Source organism: Ranitomeya variabilis, chromosome 1 (assembly GCF_051348905.1).
Source record: "Ranitomeya variabilis isolate aRanVar5 chromosome 1, aRanVar5.hap1, whole genome shotgun sequence".
Classification (NCBI taxonomy): Eukaryota; Metazoa; Chordata; class Amphibia; order Anura; family Dendrobatidae; genus Ranitomeya; species Ranitomeya variabilis.
In genome coordinates this window covers 147,139,015-147,164,005 of record NC_135232.1, presented here as the reverse complement: position 1 = coordinate 147,164,005, position 24,991 = coordinate 147,139,015, and the positions used below count along the sequence as shown (strand labels likewise).

The window sequence follows — 24,991 nt, the reverse complement described above, 5'->3', positions numbered from 1 at the left end:
CCGATACCCGATACCAATACAAGTCAATGGGACTCAAGTATCGGACGGTATCCCTGATGGTTCCCAGGGTCTGAAGGAGAGGAAACTCTCCTTCAGGCCCTGGGATCCATATTAATGTGTAAAAGAAAGAATTAAAATAAAAAATATTGCTATACTCACCTCTCCGACGCAGCCTGGACCTCACCGAGGGAACCGGCAGCGTTCTTTGCTTAAAATGCACGCGTTTACTTCCTTCCGTGACGTCACGGCTTGTGATTGGTCACGTGCCGCCCATGTGGCCGCGACGCGACCAATCACAGCAAGCCGTGACGTAATTTTCAGGTCCTGAATGCCTAATTCTAGGCATTCAGGATTTTAAAATTACGTTCCGGCTTGTGATTGGTCGCATCGCGGTCACATGGGCGACGCGACCAATCACAAGCCGTGATGTCACGGGAGGCAGGAAACGCGCGCATTTTAAAATTACGTCACGGCTTGTGATTGGTTGCGTGCCGCCCATGTGACCGCGACGCGACCAATCACAGCAAGCCGTGATGTAATTTCAGGTCCTGAATGCCTAATTCTGCATTCAGGACCTGAAAATTACGTCACGGCTTGCTGTGATTGGTCGCGTCGCGGTCACATGGGCGGCACGCTGTTGTGATTTTGCTTTTTGCTCCCTCTAGTGGTCATTAGTGATTTTACTCTGGAGCTTCTGTCTTTTCCTATATCCTCACCTGGGCCGTTAGTTCAGGGGCGTTGCTATATAAGCTCCCTGGACCTTCAGTTCAATGCCTGGCATCGTTGAAATCAGAGCTAATCTGTTGTGCTCTTGTCCTATGATCCTGGTTCCTGTATTTCAAGCTAAGTCTGCTTCCTTGCTTTTTGCTTTTGTTTTGTTTGGTATTTTTGTCCAGCTTGTTCCAATCTGTATCCTGACCTTTGCTGGAAGCTCTAGGGAGCTGGTGTTCTCCCCCCGGACCGTTAGACGGTTCGGGGGTTCTTGAATCCCCAGCGTGGATTTTTATAGGGTTTTTGTTGACCAGATAAGTTATCTTGCTATATTCTGCTATTAGTAAGCTGGCCTCTCTTTGCTGAACCTGGTTCATTTCTGTGTTTGTCATTTCCTCTTACCTCACCGTTATTATTTGTGGGGGGCTTGTATCTTGCTTTGGGGTCCCTTTCTCTGGAGGCAAGAGAGGTCTTGTTTTCTTCTCCTAGGGGTAGTTAGATTCTCCGGCTGGCGCGAGTCATCTAGCGATCACCGTAGGCATGATCCCCGGCTACTTCTAGTGTTGGCGTTAGGAGTAGCTATTTGGTCAACCCAGTTACCACAGCCCTATGAGCTGGATTTTTGAATCTCGCAGACTTACACGTTCCTCTGAGACCCTGTCCACTGGGGTCATAACAGCACGCAACCAATCACAAGCCGTGACGTAATTTTAAAATGCGCGCGTTTCCTGCCTCCCGTGACGTCACGGCTTGTGATTGGTCGCGTCGCCCATGTGACCGCGACGCGACCAATCACAAGCCGGAACGTAATTTTAAAATCCTGAATGCCTAGAATTAGGCATTCAGGACCTGAAAATTACGTCACGGCTTGCTGTGATTGGTCGCGTCGCGGCCACATGGACGGCACGCGACCAATCACAAGCCGTGACGTCACGGGAGGCAGGAAACGCGCGCATTTTAAGCAAAGAACGCTGCCGGTTCCCTCGGTGAGGTCCAGGCTGCGTCGGAGAGGTGAGTATAGCAATATTTTTTATTTTAATTCTTTATTTTACACATTAATGTTGTTTCGATACCGATACCCGATACCACAAAAGTATCGGATCTCAGTATCGGAATTCCGATACCCGCAAGTATCGGCCGATACCCGATACTTGCGGTATCGGAATGCTCAACACTAGCGGTCAGTATTAAAATCCTAAAAATATCCACAGCAGATAATACAAATATTCTACATCTAACTAAAGACATAGAAAGTATATCTGCATCTCCTGAGAATCCAGCATGACTGAAAAATCCAAACAAAGTCTATGCTGGACAAAAACACAATGAATTGCACTGAATTGCAAGCACACTGCATGTGTGCACAGAGACAAAAAACCAGACACTTATCTTAGCTGAATTGGCAGCAGGGCATGAGGAGCCAGAGAGAGATGCAATCCCTCCAAGTACAATGGACAACTGGCATGGACTCATGGATCCTGCACACCTAAATACCTAATAGAGCTGCAATCAGCAGAAACACCTGCCCGGATTACAACCCCAAGACAACTGCACTACCACCAACAACCACCAAGAGCAGAATTCACAACATTGGAGGAAAACTTCGCCGTGTCTACAACCACTCGATGCTGATGTTTTCCCGACCGCTGGAGACATTTTCTTTCATAATGTCCCAACTGCTGGCAGACAGGACAGACCTTGAGTACACAAGCGGTCCAGGACAGACCCTGCTTGTGTCACCTCCATGGTCTCATGTGGCTCAGACGCCTGGACCGGGGATTCTGGAGATTTGGTGAAGGTGGGAGCCAGCTGAAACCTCTGCCTACACTGGGCTCACTCCAACCTTCGCTTATTAAAACGAAGGTCGATGCGGGTAGATATTGCTATTAGCTCCTCTAGTGTGGCAGGAATCTCCCTGGTGGCCAAGGCGTCCTTCACATGGTAAGCTAGTCCCCTCCAGAATACAAGGATGAGTACTTTATCCGGCCACCCCAGCTCAGATGCCAGAGTCCTGAAGTGGACAGCAATATGGCTGACCATGGACGAACCCTGTGTCAATGCCAGCAGTTGGAGCGCCGTATCATGAGTGACACGATGTCCCAAATAGACCTGCTTCAGAGTGCTCAAGAACTGTGGAGCACTCTGCACCACATGATCATCGCACTCCCACAGCGGCGTAGGCCAATGCAATGCCCTGTCTGACAGGAGGGATATAAAAAATCCCACCTTAGCCCGCTCCATGGGAAAACGTGCAGCCAGGAGTTCAAGATGTATAGTACACTGGCTCACGAATCCCCAACACAGCTTACTGTCACCAGCAAACTTGTCTGGCAACGGAAGATGGGATAATGTCGGAGCAGGGGTGGCAGTGGACAAGCTAGCTGCAGCCACGCTAGCAGTCTGAATAGCAACCGCGGTAACATCCACAGCTGAGGTTGTGCACTCGAGAGCCACCAACGTGCCCTCCAGCTGCTGGATGTACCACTGTAGTCGCTGTTCATCTGCCATTACAAGCCAGACCCTGGCGCTAGTATAATGTTAAGACTGCCGAAGCGCACCAAATATAAATAAGTGGCGATATAAGATGCGTTCGCAGTCTGGGGTCCACCGTGCAGAGAAGACACCTGCTGCTTGGTAATGGCAGACTATATGGCGGTATTAAGAGAAGACACACACGGTTTAGCTTCACCCGGTATGAAGGAAGCGAACCCGGTTGCATCACAGGGCCTCGATACCACACAGAGAGCGCAAGCAAGGAGTCACAGAACTCTGCCCCAAGACTCAGGGTCAGGGTCCCTCGAGACCTCTTGCGCTCGACACCGCTACAGTGGTGTCAGGATTAAACTAAAAATAGATTTAGCACACTGGGTGCGTACAGCGCAGCTCTAGCGAACACCACTAAGCGCCCTAACTAGGGACAGGTAAGCGCACTGGTTGCGCAAGGTGCCGCACTGGCTAACGCTGCTGATTGACGCTATAGATTGTGCCTGGTGCTGGATGGCACTAACTGGCGCTAGACAGCTCCAACATTCACGAGCATTCATCAACACTAGGGAAGGGAAGGATTTGGAGCTTTCACAAGAACAAGCATACATCCACACACACACAATAATTGATTTATACTAGCGCATAGCCATGCGGCCATGTGAACCTTTTATAGTAGCTCTCCAGGACCTTCCTAGTGATCCAACAGGAGCCGCTACAGAACCTGAGCATGTGACCCCCAACCTCCAATGAGAGGTTGGCCAGTGGGCATGCTCAGTAGGGGAAAAGCAGGACATAGTCCCTGGAATGTCTGCTCGCCACTGATCCGTGCTGGCTACAAGGGCTGAGCCTGGAAAGGCAGCAATAACCAAGTGCACAGTATCAGCTTGAGCCAGATGCTGGGATCGATGTCTCTGCTAAGCAGGTTCCACTGTGGCTGGAAAAGAATGGGAGACACAGGTTCCACTGTGGCTGAAGAAGAATGGGAGACCATGGGAGATGGAGAAATGGATGGGAAATGGGAGACATGGTTTGAGATTCCCCTTGTTCAGTGGTGGGAACTCGACACCTAACACTGCCACCATCAAGATTTACAGAGGATGTGGTGTGCTTTGCATTTTCCATACTTTCTTCCTGTCATCATTCTCGTACAGGTTGTTCATAGTTTCATCTGTCCCAAAAAATGGTTTTCCAGAAGTGGTTTGGCTTCTTTAGATGCTTTTTGGCAAAGTCTAATCTGGCATTTCTATTTATAAGGCTGATTAACCCCTTTCTGACATCAGACGTAATAATGACCTTGTTGTATCTGACCAGAGACGGATTATTCCGTCTGCACGATCGTCCACGCACATAGGTGGTGTGCGGGCGATCGCCGCCTGGTATCAGCTGATTCTGACAGCTGACACCTGGCACTAAGTGCCAGGAGCAGTCACACACTGCTCCCAGCACTTTGACTCCCAAATGCTGCGATTAAACGAAATTGCAGCATTCCGGGTGCTGGCAGAGGGCTGACAGCTACTCTGCCTTTGAATTGGAGACACTGCGGAGTGACGTTGGGTCCCAATCGTTGCCATGGTGACTCGATGTCATCATGATGGACTCTGCAGTGCATAATCATCAAGTTTCTCTGTCAGTGCAGAGCTGACAGTTTCTACAGCATGGGGATGCTGCTGCTTCCCCATGCTGTAGAAGCGATCAGCCTGCAAAAAATAATAGTCACATAGTAGTACAAAGTAAAAAAGTAAAAAAAGTAAACTTTTTTTTAAATAAATGTAAAAGTATAAAAACAAATAATAAAAAAATCCAAAGATATTGTATCTATAAAAAATATTTGAATGGAAAAATAAAATATAAACAATAAAAGTGAACATATTTGGTAAAACTGTCCCACTAGTTAACCTCTTTAATGAAGACCATAAGAAGAATAAATGAAAAACAAGGCAAAAGCAATGATTAATCAACATACCCCCTAACAAAAAATGGAATACAACGCGATTAAAAAAACGGATATAAATAAACATGGTACCGCTGAAAACGTCATCTTGTCCCACAAAAAACAAGCTGCCATACAGCTCCATCAGCGAAAAACTAAAAAAGTTATAGCTCTCAGAATAAAGCAATGAAAAATAATTATTTTGTCTATAAAATAGTTTCAATTGCGTAAAAGCGCCAAAACATAAAAAATGTATAAATGGGGTATCACTGTAATCGTACCGACCCAAAGAAAAAAACTGGCTTAACAATCTTACGAACACAAGAAACGGCATGAATCCCCCCCCAAAAAAAATTCTGAATTGCTGGTTTTTGTTCATTCTACCTCCCAAAAATCGGAATAGAAAGAAAGCAAAAAATGTCATGTGCCCGAAAATTATACCAATAAAAACGTCAACTCGTCAGGCAAATAAACAAGTCCTACCATGACTCTTTGTGCCTAAATATGGAAAAATTATAGCTCTCAAAATATGGTGATGCAAAAACTATTACTTTGCAATAAAAAGCATCTTTTAGTGTGTGACAGCAGCCAAACATAAAAACCCGATATTAATCTGGTATCATTGTAATTGCACTGACCTGATGAATAAAGTTGCTTAATCACTTAAACCGCATGACGAACGGCATAAAAAATAAATAAAACCAATTCCTCATCTGCTACTGATTTTTTCGTTCTGCCTCCCAAAAATCACAGTAAGGCTCAGCACACATTTATCTCCTGCGCTCTGTGCTGAGCACTTGTATTGGAGTTTCCATGTAAATCTATGAAATACGTGATTCAGACGGAACCTCTGACGGAAGATTCCCTATAATTAGGCAGTTGGAGGCACTGTGGGCGCCGTCTGACATTTGATCAGGCGATGTCTGTCTTTTTAGGATTGTGTAAAAGTGCCGTCAACCACAGTTTTGCGCCCTACTGAAAAGAAGGACCCCACTGAACAGAGGACAGACGGAGTCCAGATTAACTTTGCTGCCTCATTATAGTGAATGGATCCCTTGGAGGTTTCGTCTGAATCAACGTCCTCAGAGATTTAGATGGAAACCCCAAACTAAGTGGTCAGCGTAAAGCGCCGGATAAATGTGATCCCAAACGTTATGTAAAATGCTCCCAATAAAAGCTTCAACTCAATACACATAAAAGCAAGTCCCCACTCAGGTCTTTCATCTGTTAACAGAAATATAGGGAGCTTCCACATTACTGGTAGTACAAAGGCTCTTAAAAAGCGAAATGGCTCCTCACCCACCAAAAGAAATTCAGCAAATTCTCCTCTATCAAATTCAAATGCCCCCCTCCCTTATGAGCCCCACAGTGTACCTAAACCACATATTGCATCCACGTTTGGCATTTCTGAAGCAATGAGAGCCCACCTAACTTACGGGTGCATGCCTCCAGAAGCATGGGCTGGGCATAACGTACTGGTGACTGCAACGTACTGGTCACTACAACGGCAGTTTTCAATTTTCACTAAGCAACATTCATTGCCTCTTGTTACTAGAAAATACCCATAGAATCAAAATTGGTACTTCACCTGTAGATAAATTCTCAAAAGGGGTATAGTTTCCAAAATGGGGTCACTTGAGGGGGGATTCTGCTCTTCTAGCAATTAGGGGCTCTGTATATGGAGTCCGCAAATTGTTCTTGGAAAATCTGCACTCCAGGAGGCAAATAGCGCTCCATTCCTCCCGAGTATCTCCGTATGGCTAAATACTACTGTACAGCCACATATGGGGTATTGCCAAGTTCAGTAGACATTGTGGGACAAATTTTGGTGCCATTTTTTTCCACTTCTTGTGTGAAAATGTAAAATCTGGGGCTAAAACAAAATTTTGGTGTTAAAAATTTAGTTATTTTTTCGGCACTGCTCAATGGTATAAAATCTGTGACACACCCGTGGTGTCAATATGATCACTGTGCCCCTAGATGAATTCTTTGAGAGGTGTAGTTTGTAAAATAGGGTCACTTTGGGAAGTTCTGCTGTTCTGGCATCTCATGGGCTCTCCCAGTGGGTCATGGCACCTGCAAACCATAACAATAAAATTTGGCACTCTTTCTGAGCTTTGCACTATGCCTGAAAAATATTTCTCTATTACATGCAGGGTATTGGCGCACTCAGGAAAAAATGGACCTCAGTTTGTAGTAAAAAAAATGTCCTATTAGCCCTTAGAAAAATTAAAAAACTTGGGGTTAAATCAACATTTTAGTGGTAGAAATTAGTGATGAGCGAGCATTACTCGAGTTTTCCGAGCATGCTCAGGCGTTCTCCGAGTATCTTGGGCGTGCTCGTAGATTATGTTTGTGTCCCCACAGCTGCATGATTTGCGACTGTTAGGCAACCTGAACCTGAGCGTGTTTGTCAGGGAATCCCCACATGTATTCAGGCTGTCTAGCAGCCACAAATCATGCAGCTGCGGGGACTCAAACATAATCTACGAGCATGCCCAAGATACTAGGAGAACACCCGAGCATGCTCGGAAAACTCGAGTAACGAGCACACTCGCTCATCACTAGTAAAAATGTAATGTATTCTTTCTTCACCGCTTAGTGGTATAAAATTCTATGAGGCACATGTGGTGTCAATTTGATCACTGCACCACTATATGAATTAATTGAGGAGAGTAGTTTGTAAAATGAGTTCACATATAGGGGTTTCTGTTGTTCCGGCACCTCAGGGGCTCTGCCAATGTGACATGGCACCCTCAAACCATTCCAACAAAACCTGAAATCCAATATGGTGCCTCTACCCTTCTGAGCTTTGCACTGTGCCTCAAAAGTAGTATTCCTTTACATATAGGGTATTGGCGTACTCAGAAGAAATTGTACAACAAACTGTATTGTGCAATTTCTCCTGTTACCCTTACAAAAATGCAAAATTTGGGGCTAAAATATCATGTTTGTGAGGAAAATGTGATTTTATTATTTTCACAGCTCAACGTTATAAACTTCTGTGAAGAACCTGGGGGATCAAGGTGTTCACCACCCATCTAAGTACATTCCTTGAAGGGTCTAGTTTCCAAAATGGGGTTACTTGTTGGGGGGAGTTCGAATGTTTAGGCACATCAGGGGCTCTCCAAATAGTACGCGATGTTCGCTAATGATTCCAGGAAATTTTACATTCATAAAGTCAAATGAAGCTCCTTCCCTTCTGAGCCATGTCGTGCGCCCAAACAGTAGTTTTCTCCCTCATATGGGGTATCAGCATACTCAGGAGAATTTGCACAACAAACTGTATGGTGCAATTTCTCCTGTTACCCTTATGAAAATGCAAAATTTGGGGCAAAAATATCATGTTTGTAAGGAAAATGTGATTTTATTATTTTTACGGCTCAACGTTATAAACTTCTGTGAAGCACCTGTGGGTTCAAGGTGCTTACCACACATCAAAATACATTCCTTGAGGGGTCTAGTTTCCAAGGTGGGGTCATTTGTGGGGGGTTTCCGCTGTTTAGGCACATCAGGGGCTCTCTGAATGGGATATGATATGACATCCGCTAATGATTCCAGAACATTTTATATTCAAAAAGTCAAATGATGCTCCTTCCCTTCCGAGCCCTGCCATGGGCCCAAACAGTAGCTTACTCCCTCATATTGGGTATTTGTGTACTCAGGAGAAATTGCAGAACAAATTGTATGGTGCAATTTTTCCTATTACCCTTATGAAAATGCAATATTATGTGCTAAAAACATATTTGTGGAGAACATTTTTTATTTTTTTTATTTTTATGGCTCAACATTATAATCTTCTGCGAAGCACCTGAGGCTTCAAGGTACTCACTACACATCTAGATCAGTTCCCTCAGGGGTATATTTTCCAAAATGGTGTCACTTGTGGGGGATTTTCATTGTTTAGGCACATCAGTGGCTTTCCAAACGTGCATGGCATCCGCCAATTGTTCCAGTAAATTTTGCATTGAAAAAGTCAAATGATGTTCCTTCCCTTCCAAGCTCTGCCGTGCACCCAAACAGTGGTTTTCTCCCTCATATTGGGTATCGACATGCTCAGGACAAATTGCACAACAAATTTGGCGTCCATTTTTCCTGCTACCCTTGTCAAAACAAAAAAAAATTGGATCTGATTTCAATTTTTTTTGTGAAAAAAAGTTAAGTGTTTTTTTTTCCAAAAATATCCTGTGAAGCCCGAAAATGATTAATATATAAAGCAGAACCCGGCACTCAACTTTGCAATGAAAAGAAGTTGGTTTTATTCAGTCCCAAAATAGTCAAACGTTTCGGTCCCAACAGGAGACCTTCATCAGTAACGTACTTTGGGAGATGGAGATAAAAAGTAGGATGGCTGTAGGTTATCAAAAGTCTATGTAGTAATCAAATGGATGACATCTAGTGAAGGGTGGATGCAGCCTTTAGTATTGCTGCCCTCACGGTATCCATTTGATTACTACATATTGATAACCTACAGCCACCATACTCTTTATTTTTATCTCCATCTCCCAAAGTACGTTACTGATGAAGGTCTCCTGTTGGGACCAAAACGTTTGACTATTTTGGGACTGAATAAAACCAACTTCTTCTCATTGCAAAGTTGAGTGCCGGGTTCTGCTTTATATGTAATATCGTTTGGGAACCTTCCGGGGCACCTTTTTTGTGGCTGTGCACACGCTTATTAATTACATCGTAAATGATTAATAAACTTCTTGAATGTGGTTTTGAGCACCTTGAGTGGTGCAGTTTTTAGAATGGTGCCACCTTCTATCATACTGTATGGACCCTTCAAAGGGAATTTCAATGTGATGTGGTCCCTAAAAAAATGGTTTTGTAAATTTTGCTGGAAAAATGAAAAATCGCTGGTCAAATTTTAACCCTTAGAGCTTTGTAACACAAAAAAAGTTGGTACCAAAATTCTGCTGGTGTAAAGTTGACATGTGAGAAATGTTATTTATTAACTATTTTGCGTGACATATCTCATATAATTTTCTACATTTTCGGCATGCTTCTGTTTTTTTCACGAATAAACGCAAGTGATGCCAAAGAAATTTTACCACTATCATGAAGTACAATATGTCACGAAAAAAGAATCTCAGAATCACCGAGATCTGTTGAAGCATTCCAGAGATATTACCTCATAAAGTGACAATTGTAAAAATTGGCCCAGTCATTAACGTGCAAACCACCTTCGGGGGTAAAGGGGTTAAAGGTTTGCACTTCATCGTGAATCCTCTGTATTTGCTCTCATGAAGTCTTCTCTTTATGGTAGACTAACATACTGAAACACCTACTTCCTGGAGAGTGTTATTCAATCGAATGGATGTTGTCAAGAAGTTTTTCTTCGTCTTAGAAAGGATTCTGCGATCATCCACCACTGTTGTATTCAGTGGATGTGGAGGCCTTTTTGAGTTTGCAAGGTCACTAGTTCACTCTTACTTTTGCAGAATTTACCAAATAGAGTTGAGTGGACCCATGGTCATGTTCAACCAAACTTTAATCCAAAGTTTGGTTCGGGAACCAGAACCATTCCTGAACATCTCTCATTCTCTTTTTCTCTCTCTCCTTTCTCCTCTCCAAACTCCTAAACTGTAAAACAGACTTCCAGGAAAAATCCATGTTTGAAGTTCAGCACCGGATGCGGTACACTGTAGATTCACACATCTCTATCACCAAACTGTTAATTTGGCCACTCCTAACATTCCTGCTATGTCTCACATGGATTTCTTTGACCACATGTTACTTGAAGTCCCTTTAAAAAGAAACAGCAACGTATCAAAAGTCTGTAATTCCTAAACCAATTATTATGTGAATGCACTTAAATTAAAACACATAGTATGCACTTCAAGCCCAAAATTGATTCTATAACTATATTGACTATGTTTTGATAAAAAGCTAAAATGCCAAAACTTGTGTCACTGTTCAAATCTTTCTAGACCTAACTATATTTTAGTGTGTTTTTCCTGTACTATAAAGTTGGACTATGTCACTAGGATTGGTGAGGTTGAGACCTCCTGAGAATGAAGGTACATCAGCCCTTCATTAACCCCTTTCTGCCATCCGACATACTATTCCATCCATGTGACTTGAGCCTTACTTCCCATGGATGGAATAGTACATCATACGCGATCAGCGTACGTGAGCGCGGCCGGTTGTCAGCTGATTATTAAAGCTGACACCCGGGACTAAGTGCCAGGAGCGGTCACGGACCACTCCCGGCACTCTAACCCCCGAAACACTGCAATCAAATAAGATTGCAGCATTCCGGTGGCATAGAGAAGCATCGCGCAGGGAGGGGGCTCCCTGCATGCTTCCCTGAGACCCTCAGAACAACGCGATGTGATCGCTTTGTTCTGAGGTTCTCCCTGCCTTCAGACCCCCGGATCCAAGATGGCCATGGGGTCCTTCTGGGTCCAGCAGGGAGGTGTCATGTCAGTGACTGCTGAGAGCAGGACTTGAGAAGCCTCCTTCACTGCCTGTCAGATCGCTGATCTGACACAGTGCTGTGCAAAGTGTCAGATCAGCGACCTGACTTTATACAGTGATGTCCCACCCTGGGACAATGTAAAAAAGTAAACAATAAATATTATACTGTGTAAAATGTTTTGTAAAAAATTCCTAAATAAATAAAAAAAAAATTTTGTTCCAATAAATACATTTCTTTATGTAAATAAAAAAATAAAAGTAAACTTATTTAGTATTGCCACGTCAGTAACGAACCAACCTATAAAACTGTCCCATTAGTTAACCCCTTAAGTGAACACCGTAAAAAAAAAAAAAAAAGCGGGGCAAAAAACAATGCGTTATCATCATGCCGCCAAACAAAAAGTGGAATAACATGCGATTAATAAGACAGATATAAATGAACATGGTACCGCTGAAAACGTCATCTTGTCCCGCAAAAAATGACCCGCGATAGAGCATCATAAAAATAAAAAAGTTATAGTCCTCAGAATAAAGCGATGCAAAAATAATTATTTTTTATATAAAATAGTTTTTATTGTATAAAAGCGCCAAGTCATAAAAAAATGATATAAATGAGGTATCACTGTAATCATACTAATCCGAAGAATAAAACTGCTTTATCAATTTTACCACATGCAGAACGGTATAAACGTCCCACCCAAAAGAAATTCATGAGTTGCTGGTTTTTATTCATTCTGCCTCACAAAAATCATAATAAAAAGCGATCAAAAAATGTCAAGTGCCCGAAAATGGTACCAGTAAAAACATCAACTCGTTCCACAAAAAATAAGACCTCACATGACTCTGTGAGCCAAAATATGGAAAAATTATAGCTCTCAAAATGTGCTGATGCAAAAACTGTTTTTTGCAATAAAAAGTGTTTGTGTGTGACAGCAGCTAAACATAAAACCCCGCTATAAATAGTAAATCAAACCCCCCTTTATCACCCCCTTAGTTAGGGAACAATAACATTAAAAAAATGTATTTATTTCCATTTCTCATTAGGGTTAGGGTTGGGGCTAAAGTTAGGGTTAGGGTTGGGGCTAAAGTTAGGGTTAGGGCAAAAGTTAGGGTTAGTGTTGAGGCTAAAGTTAGGGTTAGGTTGGGGCTAGATTTGGGGTTAGGGTTTGGATTACGTTTATGGTTGGGGTTAGGGTTTGGATTAGGGTTAGGGGTGTGTCAGGGTAAGGGGTGTGGTTAGGGTTATGGTTAGGGGGATTAGGGTTAGGCGTGTGTTGGGGTTAGGGGTGTGCTGGGGTTAGGGGAGTGGTTAGGGTTGGGATTAGGGTTAGGGGCGTGTTCAGGGTTAGGGGTGTGGTTAGGGTTATGGTTAGGGTTGGGATTAGGGTTAGGGGTGTGTTCGGGTTAGGGTTGAAGTTAGAATTGGGGGGTTTCCACTGTTTAGGCACATCAGGGACTCTCCAAACGCGACTTTGCATCCGATCTCAATTCCAGCTAATTCTGCATTGAAAAAGTAAAATGGTGCTCCTTCCCTTCTGTGCTCTGCCATGCGCCCAAACAGTGGTTTACCCCCACATATGGGGTATCAGCGTACTCAGGACAAATTGAACAACAACTTTTGTGGTCCAATTTCTCCTGTTACCCTTGGGAAAATAAAAATTCAGGGGCTAAAATATCATTTTTGTGGGAAAAAAATGATTTTTCTTTTTCACAGCTCTGCGTTATAAACTTTAGTGAAACACTTGGGGTTCAAAGTTCTCACAACACATCTAGATAAGTTCCTTGGGGGGTCTAGTTTCCAAAATGGGGTTATTTGTGGGGAGTTTCTACTGTTTAGGCACATCAGTGGCTCTGCAAACCCAACATGACGCCCGCAGACCATTTCATCAAAGTCTGCATTCCAAAAAGCCACTACTTCCCTTCCAAGCCCCGACGTGTGCCCAAACAGTGGTTCCCCCCACATATGGAGTATCAGCGTACTCAGGACAAATTGTACAACAACTTTTTGGGTCCAATTTCTCCTGTTACCCTTGGTAAAATAAAACAAAATGGATCTGAAGTACATTTTTTGTGAAAAAAAGTTAAATGTTCATTTTTTTTAAACATTCCAAAAATTCCTGTGAAGCACCTGAAGGGTTAATATCTTCTGGAATGTGGTTTTGAGCACCTTGAGGGGTAAACTCTCACAGTCAATAATTGGACTTGGGGTAAATAGAACTAGACTCACAGAAAAATCCCCAAGAAAAATGAAAAAATCTTTAAAATTATTCTTTATTATTATTTGTTAAAACCATAGTGTGCACCCACCAACACCATCACCAATAGATGCAAGCGTACTATAGAATAGGCCGGGTTAGTGCCAAACCCTACGCTTTCTCAGTGCTCCCTGCCTGCCTGCGGAGGTTGGCACCCTATTTTTTCTCTGCGCCGTGGCGCCCCCGCTCCTCGTCGACTGGCCCTGCTATCCCTATAATACCCTCATGGAATCAGGGGAGAAATCTCATATACACAATCAATTCAATATGGATAGCTTGAGGGGACATAAATATCAGTCAACTATCTGGCTAAAATCTAAGGGTCTCAACTGACTTGGTAGTCTGTGTCCCTTCTCTCTCAAAATACTATATTTTTAAGACCAAACACTGTAACAATAGGCAAAGATGCTACCAAGAGAAATAAAAGAGCGTGTATGATCTTGGTCTAGCTATACATTTATTACGGTCACCAGATACTACTGTGAAAATGGGGAGAATGTATTTGCTGTGGTGTCAAGCATCACCCACACAGCCCCAAACACCTCAGGCTACAGCCTGAATTTGAATAATAGACATAAAGATGATAACCATATATTATCCCCACATTTCATCTGTTCCGATCCTTGTGCTGACCAAGCTCCTAAATAACTTCCCAACTTATGCAGAAACAATTAAATAAATGTATCTATATACATCCCTTTACTACTCAACGCGTTTCTCCCCTTCTAATGAAAAGAGGTTCATCAGGAGTATATCCAAATAACAAAGGGTTACTTAGCTTGCATGTAAAATCAGCATATCAACATGGTAGACAGCTGCACCACCGGGCCGATCCCCTCATCATCATGGCGCCTGCACCATGAGGGGTGCAGTTTATAGAATGGTGTCACTTTGGGGTATTTTCTATCATATAGACCCCTTAAAGTGACTTCAAATGTGATGTAGTCCCTAAAAAAAAAATGGTGTTGTAAAAATCAGAAATCGCTGGTCAACTTTTAACCCTTATAACTTCCTAACAAAAAATATGTTGGTTCCAAAATTGTGCTGATGTAAAGTAGACATGTGAAAATGTTACTTATTAAGTATTTTGTGTGACATATCTCTGTGATTTAAGGGCATGAAAATTCAAAGTTGGAAAATTGCAAAATTTTTAGAAATGTTGCCAAATTTCCATTTTTTTCACAAATAAACGCAAGTCATATCAAAGAAATTTTACCACTAACGTGAATTAAAATATGTCATGAGAAAATAGTGCCAGAATCACCTGGATCCATGGAAGCGTTCTAGAGTTATTACCTCATAAAGGGACAGTGGTCAGAATTGTAAAAATTGGCCCGGTCGTTAACATGCAATCCACCCTTGGGAGTTAAGGGGTTAAAGTTGTTTCCCTTTTAAGTTTTTCCTGCACAACTGGGTGACCAGGAGTGCTGCTGTAATGGTTCCCTACTCATGTGTATTGGGTCACGGCACTTGCCTGCACAGAAAATGTTCAGGGAGCCATTGTGCACAGAAAATGAGTTAAGTGGAAACTGCTTTGAATTAGCACTGGGATTGTTTTATCCTTTGTATCAGTGGGGTACCCATGTGGTGGACCATGTACTGATCATAAAGTGATATATCAGTCATCTTATAACTCACTATAAGGAGGCTCCCAGTAAGAGTGGAGATCCTTTGGACGCAAGTAACAGTTCGCAAAACTCTTGAAATCAGGAGCATTTGTCATGTTTGAAGCTGGGATGCTCTGTTACCAAACGGACCCGAGAATTCAATGGAACATTCAGGAGGTCTTGAATAGATGTGGAGGGGCACAGTGAGAAAAACAGGTCCACATGGAATCATGTTTTGCAATGCACTTGATTATAATAAATGACATGGGTTCCAGCTCACCGTTGATGTTAACCCAATCCGTTCAGGCTCTGCCATGGCCTGGATAATTGAGTAATAATCTAGCTCTCTGAACAGGACAGATTAAGGATGTGTTTACACCTGAAAGGCGTAGATATCTGCACAACCATTCCCACCTTTCTATGTTCTTGGTATTAACTTTGTTTGAATGAAGAAGAATCTGTTTGTAGAGCTGGATTTCCTCTCTTATTACGTTAATATAATCCCAGAATGGCATCTCTAAAAGTTAGCAAATATGTTTTAGCTCCAGAATTCACTTTTGTTACCAATGGCATAGGAATTGTGCTTTTGGTTCTCTTCACATGTCTTTTGATAGTTTCCATTTGTCTGTTCAGCTCAGAACACATAAATGGAATTACGATCCAGTTGTCCATTTGTTCTGTTTTAAATGGAAGAGGCGACTAACTAATTTATATGGGGTCTGTCTCGTGCCTTTTTTTATGAACACAAAATGAAAGGATTTGCATGCTAAACTTTTTCTTTTGTTCTAAAAATAAACATCAAACAGTTACCAGACAAACTCCACATGAATCAATGGGGCCAGCCATCAGAATCGATAAATGGACAGGTGATAGGAGGCTTAGGCTACTTTCACACTAGCGTCGGTACGGGGCCGTCGCGTTGCGTCGGCCCGACGTACTGACGCATACTGTGCAAGCGCCGCACAACAGGGGCAGCAGATGCAGTTTTTCAACGCATCCGCTGCCCCATTGTAAGGTCCGGGGAGGAGGGGGCGTAGTTCCGGCCGCGCATGCGCGGTCGGAAATGGCGGACCGTCGGCACAAAAAAAGTTACATGTAACGTTTTTTTGTGCCGACGGTCAGCCAAAGCACGACGCATCCGTCGCACGACGGATGCGACGTGTGGCAATCCGTCGCAATGCGTCGCTAATGCAAGTCAATGGAGAAAAAACGCATCCTGCAAGCACTTTTGCAGGATGCGTTTTTTCTCCAAAACGACACATTGTGACGGAGGCCAAACAACGCTAGTGTGAAAGTAGCCTTAGCTGTTATAGATATTGTGCAATCAGAGTTGGTCAACATGGAGCATACATTACACAATGAGCTGAGTATGCCAAAAAAACAAAATGCGCAAATAATATTCTCTATTTTACAAATCCAGCCAGCAGCAAGACTGCAGTAAAATTCAATTTAAACTCTTTTTCTCACTATCTACCTACCGTAATTCATTTGATTCTTGGTGAGATATTACACCTCACCCCCACTAGACTTGGAGGTGCCCTAGGCACCTGTTCCTATGTCTGACCTCTAGGTACATCTCTATCTGATATGAATAAATCATAGCATAAAATACAACACTGTGGTAAGGATTAACTTTCACGCATTTGCTCAGTCACAGGGGAACTTTCTCGATGATTTAATCCGAGAGATAGTTGTAAGATTTTATATCTGCTGCAAAATTACTTGTGTTTTCCAGGGTTAATGTTTTCTGAAATGTGTTGCCTGGCAACTACATATAAGCTAGAGACGAAAATTGGTTCCATACAGACAGCTTCAAACATTGTCCAGCAATTCAGAGTCATCGGTGAATGCGCAATGTATTAGGAATTTCATGTTACTGATATTAAAAGGTGAAAAGCAGAGATGTCCAGAGAACTGATTACCTCCTTAAATCTTTAACTCTCATTGGTCAAGATTTGAGTATTCTTGCAGAAAAGACTTGTGGACATTAGAGATGAGCAAACCTTTCAACAAGGTTCGGTGCAGCGGAAGGTTCAAATTAGGGGCAAACACAAGGTAAAGTGGCATCAATTGACCCAGAGTACAAATAGTATAATTGTGCAGTATGGATGCACGGCACAGGGCCTGGGACAGGGATTGGACCAGCATTTCTAGTCTAAGCATTCATCAGTAACAGGTGGATGAGTGACAAGTGTAGGCCTGGTGCTCTGTGAGCCCTGACAAATTCATGCAACACAAATGATGGAGCTCCAACTTGGAGTCCAAACATTTCCAATAATTAGGGGCAGGCACCAGGAAAAGTGACATTAATTGACCCAGAGTATAAATTTGATAATGGCACAGCAGAAGTTAGCCATAGGCCATGCCTGAGGTATCAGGGTCTGGGCTAGTATTTAGAGCTTTGAATTTAAGTTTAAATTAAGACGAGGTGGGTGAGGTCCTGGTGTACACCTGCTTTGCTGGGAACCCTGATACCTCATGCAACAGTTCAAACTGCTTTTTTGCTCAGTCACACTCATGTGGCACAAATATCAGTTTGGTAGACCACTAATGGTAAAAAAAAAATTAAAAATACTAGTACAGTAGGTGATCAATTCACCCACAGTGGACCTGTATCCAGCAGGCAGAAAGGCAGCATTTCCATGGCCAACAGATTGGAGATGCGGGAGATTAAGTTCTTAGTTTTGGCATGAGTAGGAGGAAACATTCTTTTACATTATCACAACTGCGGGATCGAGGGCTGGCTACAGTGACCTGTCAGCAGTCTTTATTATGAATAACTAAGCAGAGCACCACATGAAGACCTCCACACAGGCAGCCCTGGAGCACGAGCATATCATTAACGCTAAGCTGAAAATAAAGATTAAACAACAACCACAAGACGGATTTCATCAGCCAAGGTATCATTTTAATCAGTATAACGATGCCAACCGGACACTATAGATTACTGTGTACAATCCTGCTGACAGGTTTCCTTTAGGGTACCGTCACACTCAAGGACGCTGCAGTGATATAGACAATGATCCGACCAAACCTAGATCGCTGGAGCGTCGCTGTTTAGGTCGCTGTAGAGACGTCAAACACACCAACTCCCGAACGATGCAGGAGCGATCCAGTGACGTAACAGCGACTCACTTATCGTTCTCGCTGGTTGTTAGCTCCATGTCAAACAGCTGGGGTGTAACGATCTGACAAATTGCAGTGTAGCCAGATAGGCGTGTTTCTCCACAGGGTGACACCCAGGATGTGATATCCCGGCGTCCCGGAATATAAACCGCGACTCTACAGCGATTGATTCCATATTGTTTGAGAGCTGCGTCTTCAAGTTCTTCTGCCTTCAGTTCTGTCTTTCCAGCATCCTGTCCAGAACGATCCTCCGCCAGCTACGATCCTCTTCACCCGTGAACGTTCTGTCCGGAACGCAGTACTCAGTATACTGCAGGCGTCTTCATAGGTTCTTTTCTTGCTCATCAACGGTATGAAATATCTTTGAGTTGTTATTTGTTTCTTCTGTGTATAGTTATGGCTATGCAGCAGTGCTTATCTACGTGCACGTTAAAATGATGTATAAAACATGTCTGGCAGCCATCTTGTGCATCTGGCAAGCGGACGCACAAGATGGAGGCACTTTAGGATGCGGTTAGCAAACTCTATTGCGCTGGCTGCCATTTTGTGTGCACACTATATGGAAAGGTAAACCAACTCTTTTGTGTCTGCCTTGGCTTGGCTGGCCCTGGCCTGCTCCGCTAGTTAATTAAAACAGCACACAACATAACGGTAATAAGAAATTTTTTTTTGGATGGAAAACTGGTAATATTAACTTTTTTTGTTTTTGTAAACGATTTACAAACAATAACAAAAATTAAAAAAATTACAGCCTCCCACGGCCCAAGAGGTGTTGCAGCGTGCGGCCCTGCTGCTTTACTTGTTCCAGCAGGCGCGCTGCTGTCCCCTCCAGCCACTTTTGCTTCACCAGCAGCTCTCTCACGGTGGCCGATTCTGTGGATAGAAGAGGTCGGAGAACGGACGGTCATTACGCTGCAAATACGGCATGTGTGAACATACCCTGAGATTTACTACACACTCAATTTGGTCCTGTCCCAGAGGGCGAGAACTTTTTGTTTTTGTTGTTATCCCTCAATCAATGCCAGTTGCCAATTGTTCTTGCCTGGAGGCACGGCTCTTGGATTTCCCTGACACTCTGACCCGTTCAGCTAAGGGTACTGTCACACAGTGCAATTTTGATCGCTACGACGGCACGATTCGTGACGTTGCAGCGTCGTATGATTATCGCTCCAGCGTCGTAGACTGCGGTCACACTTTGCAATCACGGCGCTGGAGCGATGCCGAAGTCCCCGGGTAACCAGGGTAAACATCGGGTTACTAAGCGCAGGGCCGCGCTTAGTAACCCGATGTTTACCGTGGTTACCAGCGTAAAAGTAAAAAAAAAAAAAACGTACATACTCACCATCTGATGTCCGTCAGGTCCCTTGCCATCTGCTTCCTGCTGTGACTGAGTGCCACCGTACAGTGAGAGCACAGCACAGCAGTGACGTCACCGCTGTGATCTGCTCTCACTTTCCGGCCGGCAGACAGTCAGAGCGGGAAGCGGACGGCAAGGGACCTGACGGACATCAGATGGTGAGTATGTACGGTTTTTTTTTTTTTACTTTTACGCTGGTAACCACGGTAAACATCGGGTTACTAAGCGCGGCCCTGCGCTTAGTAACCCGATGTTTACCCTGGTTACCAGCGAACGCATCGCTGGATCGCTGTCACACACAACGATCCAGCGATGACAGCGGGAGATCCAGCGATGAAAGAAAGTTTCAAACGATCTGCTACGACGTACGATTCTCAGCAGGGTCCCTGATCGCAGTAGCGCGTCAGACACTGCGAGATCGTAACGATATCGCTAGAACGTCACGAATCGTGCCGTCGTAGCGATCAAAATTGCACTGTGTGACAGTACCCTAAGTTAAGTCTTTGCTTGTCCTTTTGCAGTCCACTTGTTGTGGACTTATTGTTCAGCACATTTATGTTTTGTTCATTTGTCCAGCTTATCAGTATGTATCTATTTAGCTAAGCTGGAAGCTCTGGGCTGCAGATTTTGCCCTCCACACCTTTAGTCAGGTGTGGAGATTTTTGCATATCTCTGCGGTGGACTTTTTCTAGTTTTTATTACTGACCGCACAGTGTTTCTTTCCTTACTGTCTATCTAGCTAGAATTGGCCTCCTTTGCTGAATCTTGTTTCATACTACGTATGTCATTTCCTTCTCCTCTCACAGCCAATATTTGTGGGGGCTGTCCTATCCTTTGGGGATTTTCTCTGAGGCAAGATAGCTTTCCTGTTTCTACCTTTAGGGGTAGCTAGTTCTCCGGCTGTGACGAGATGTCCAGGGAGTGACAGGAACATTCCACGGCTACTGCTAGTGTTGTGTTAAGATCAGGGACTGCGATCTGTATAGTTACCACCTGCCCAGAGCTAGTCTCATGTCGCTCCTAAATTACCAGTCCATAACAGGTTCCTATGTAAACATATAACTTGGTCTGTTAGGATGTTTTGGAGTTAAATAGCTTTTTTGTTCAGTTAATGTGACCTCCTAATGCTGCAAATTCCACAAATGAGCATTTTCAGTTCTTTAAAACATATCAAATGTTTAGAAATTCTACTGTGCCTAATAATTTGGAACAGTGCATTTTAAGTTTTTATTCATTTTGGAGATTATACTGTTATCATTGGGAGGTTTCTTCAATAAAATTCGATGTATACTCTAACGGGTGATGGCTTTTATTAGACTGACTGTCATTTGCACCGATCATTTAGGAAAATCCGAGAAAAATGTCAGTTGCATAATAATTTCGAACATAGTGTATATATATATATATATATATATATATATATATATATATATATATATATATATATATATATATATATATATATATATTAGATGGTGACCTGATTCTAACGCATCGGGTATTCTAGAATATGCATGTCCACGTGGTATATCGCCCATCCATGTAGTATATTGCCCAGCCACATAGTATATTGCCCAGCTACGTAGCATATTGCCCAGCCACGTAGTATATTGCCCAGCGACGTAGTTTATTGCCCAGCCACAGAGCCACGTAGTATAGAGACTTAAAAAATAAATATTATTTTTGACATGACATATTTTTACTGTTGATGCTGCATAGGGGGTTATGGAGTAGGGGAGGGAGTAATCGGACTTGTTTATTAACATATAAATATATTTATCTACTCACCTTCCGAAGTCCCGTTGAAGTCCCGCTATACTCACCCTCCGCTGCCTTTGCCTGGGACCATAAGCTGCCGCTTGCAATGGAGTGGTCCCGGGAGTGGGAAAGGCGACGGAGGGTGAGTATAGCAGGTGTGATAGCAGGTTTGTTTGTTTTGTTTTTTTATTGACATGACATATTTTTACTGTTGATGCTGCATAGGGGATTACGGAGTAGGGGAGGGAGTAATCGGACTTGTTTATTAACATATAAATATATTTATCTACTCACCTTCCGAAGTCCCGTTGAAGTCCTGCTATACTCACCCTTCGCCACCTTTCCCTGGGACCGTAAGCCGCCGCTTGCAATGGAGCGGTCCCGGGAGCGGGAAAGGCGACGGAGGGTGAGTATAGCAGGTGTGATAGCAGGTTTGTTTTTTTTGTTTTTTGTTTTTTTTATTAACATGACATATTTTTACTGTTGATGCTGCATAGGGGATTACGGAGTTGGGGAGGGAGTAATCGGACTTGTTTATTAACATATAAATATATTTATCTACTCACCTTCCGAAGTCCCGTTGAAGTCCTGCTATACTCACCCTCCGCCGCCTTTCCCTGGGACCGTAAGCTGCCGCTTGCAATGGAGCGGTCCCGGGAGCGGGAAAGGCGACGGAGGGTGAGTATAGCAGGTGTGATAGCAGGTTTGTTTGTTTTGTTTTTTTATTGACATGACATATTTTTACAGTTGATGCTGCATAGGGGATTACGGAGTAGGGGAGGGAGTAATCGGACTTGTTTATTAACATATAAATATATTTATCTACTCACCTTCCGAAGTCCCGTTGAAGTCCTGCTATACTCACCCTTCGCCACCTTTCCCTGGGACCGTAAGCTGCCGCTTGCAATGGAGCGATCCCGGGAGCGGGAAAGGCGACGGAGGGTGAGTATAGCAGGTGTGATAGCAGGTTTGTTTTGTTTTTTTTTGTTTTTTTATTAACATGACATATTTTTACTGTTGATGCTGCATAGGGGATTACGGAGTAGGGGAGGGAGTAATCGGACTTGTTTATTAACATATAAATATATTTATCTACTCACTTTCCGAAGTCCCGTTGAAGTCCTGCTATACTCACCCTCCGCCGCCTTTCCCTGGGACCGTAAGCTGCCGCTTGCAATGGAGCGGTCCCGGGAGTGGGAAAGGTGACGGAGGGTGAGTATAGCAGGTGTGATAGCAGGTTTGTTTTTGTTTTTTTTTATTGACATGACATATTTTTACTGTTGATGCTGCATAGGGGATTACGGAGTAGGGGAGGGAGTAATCGGACTTGTTTATTAACATATAAATATATTTATCTACTCACTTTCCGAAGTCCCGTTGAAGTCCTGCTATACTCACCCTCTGCTGCCTTTCCCTGGGACCGTAAGCTGCCGCTTGCAATGGAGCGGTCCTGGGAGCGGGAAAGGCGACGGAGGGTGAGTATAGCAGGTGTGATAGCAGGTTTGTTTTTTTTGTTTTTTTTTATTGACATGACATATTTTTACTGTTGATGCTGCATAGGGGATTACGGAGTAGGGGAGGGAGTAATCGGACTTGTTTATTAACATATAAATATATTTATCTACTCACCTTCTGAAGTCCCGTTGAAGTCCACTATACTCACCCTCCCCGCCTTTCCCTGGGACCGTAAGCTGCCACTTGCAATGGAGCGGTCCCGGGAGCGGGAAAGGCGATAGAGGGTGAGTATAGCTGGTGTGATAGCAGTTTTTTTTGTTTGTTTTTTTATTGACATGACATATTTTTACTGTTGATGCTGCGTAGGCATAGGGGATTACGGAGCGGGCGCCGGGCAGTGAGTGCAGGGGAGTATGCATAAGGGATTACGGAGCTTATGAAACAGAAGTCTCTATTGTTTTCAAGACAAGAACCCTACAGATGTTGATAGTAGGTGTCCATCTCGCTGTACTGGTGTGTGGCCGTAGGAGGTCCTTGTGAAAAGTCACCAAAAGAAGGGGGTGGAGGTGGTGTCCGGAACTGCGAATGATGTGGGCCAGGTCTGCGGACAGGAGTGGTGTGCATGGGCTCCTGGTGGTGTCCTCAATAAAACTGGCCACTGGGCTGACGGTCGCTGATGGTCACCGTTGATGTGTCGCTCAGTTTTCCAGCGGCTGCCGTGTTCAAAACGTCAAACATTAATCTCTCCACGTGAGTTCGCTGGGTAACGTCCAATCGGTTTTACCGTTCCGCAACCATGGATGGGAATCAAGTGAGCTGGGTTGTGGCATGCTGGGTCAAGATGTTGTTGGTCAGTGCCAGGAGATCCACAGGTGTGCCCGCAGTCACCTTTCTTTTGCGAGATGGCCGCTGTGGACGTGTCTGCTCCTCGAGACACGGGCTTATGGAGGACTGAGGGGTCTGGTCATCGTTCCCTTCTGGTGTTTCCAGCTGCTGCGGAGGCACCTGCGAGTACAGGAAAAAAAAAAAAGAAAAAGTCAATAACATACAAACAAATCAGCCCTAGAGAGCCCCCACCTCCCCAACACCTCTATGCCCGTCCGTGGGAAGCTATGAGGAACAGTTATCTAGGTAGCAAACCACAGGGGTTACAGAGCTGGGCTGAACTACTTTGGCCGGCTATACTGTACGAATGTGCGGAAGACACAATATTTAAATTTATTTTTCTATATGTTATAGACTTTTGAAATAATAAGACAGCATTTAAAGGAGGGGAAGGACTGTTTGGACATACTTATCTCAACAGGAAGTGGCAACTGTTATTATCTGGGGGATTAAACATGAATAACGTGAATCATTATTATTGGAAACCGTGCAGTCTCATAAACATACAAGACACACGGCATGCTACAAGAAGGGAAGCTAGGGGGTACTTACATGCTCGTCAGGAGACTCGGGCAGGATCTCTTCGGCAGATGGCGCACAAAGGCTTGTGACAGTATGGCACGGGCGAGGGATTTCCTGGTCACGAGTGAACTCCAGCAGGTCATAGTACCACAACTTGGGTGCATAAATGTCGTCGGTTCCGGCCCCAGACTTCATGGACTTTTCCACCTTGTTCAGTTCTTTTTTGTACACTGTGCGGAGAGCCTGAATCTTCTTCCGCACAATGTTTTCATCCACCGTCTCAGTGGGATGATGCTCCTTGTAGATGGCCACCATCTTCTCATACGCTGCTTTCTTTTTGTAGTGGTTGCTGTAATCCGCAGACTTTATCTTCCACAAGCAGGGCAGGGAGCGGTACATTTCGATGAGTGCCCGAACACAGTCCTGGTCATTGGCAGACATCTGGAAAAAAGAAAGAAAAAGTTAAGTTACAGCA

General features: G+C 43.7%; 1 long non-coding RNA gene across 1 annotated transcript; it reads right to left on the bottom strand.

Moving 5' to 3' along the window:
* Positions 1-23,934: 23,934 nt before the first annotated feature.
* LOC143793787 (uncharacterized) lies at positions 23,935-24,645 on the bottom strand. The gene is made up of 3 exons (XR_013220262.1): positions 24,547-24,645; positions 24,404-24,435; positions 23,935-24,114 (listed from the first exon to the last, which is right to left on the bottom strand). It is a non-coding gene; the product is annotated as an uncharacterized LOC143793787 (long non-coding RNA).
* Between the last annotated feature and the right edge of the window lie 346 nt (positions 24,646-24,991).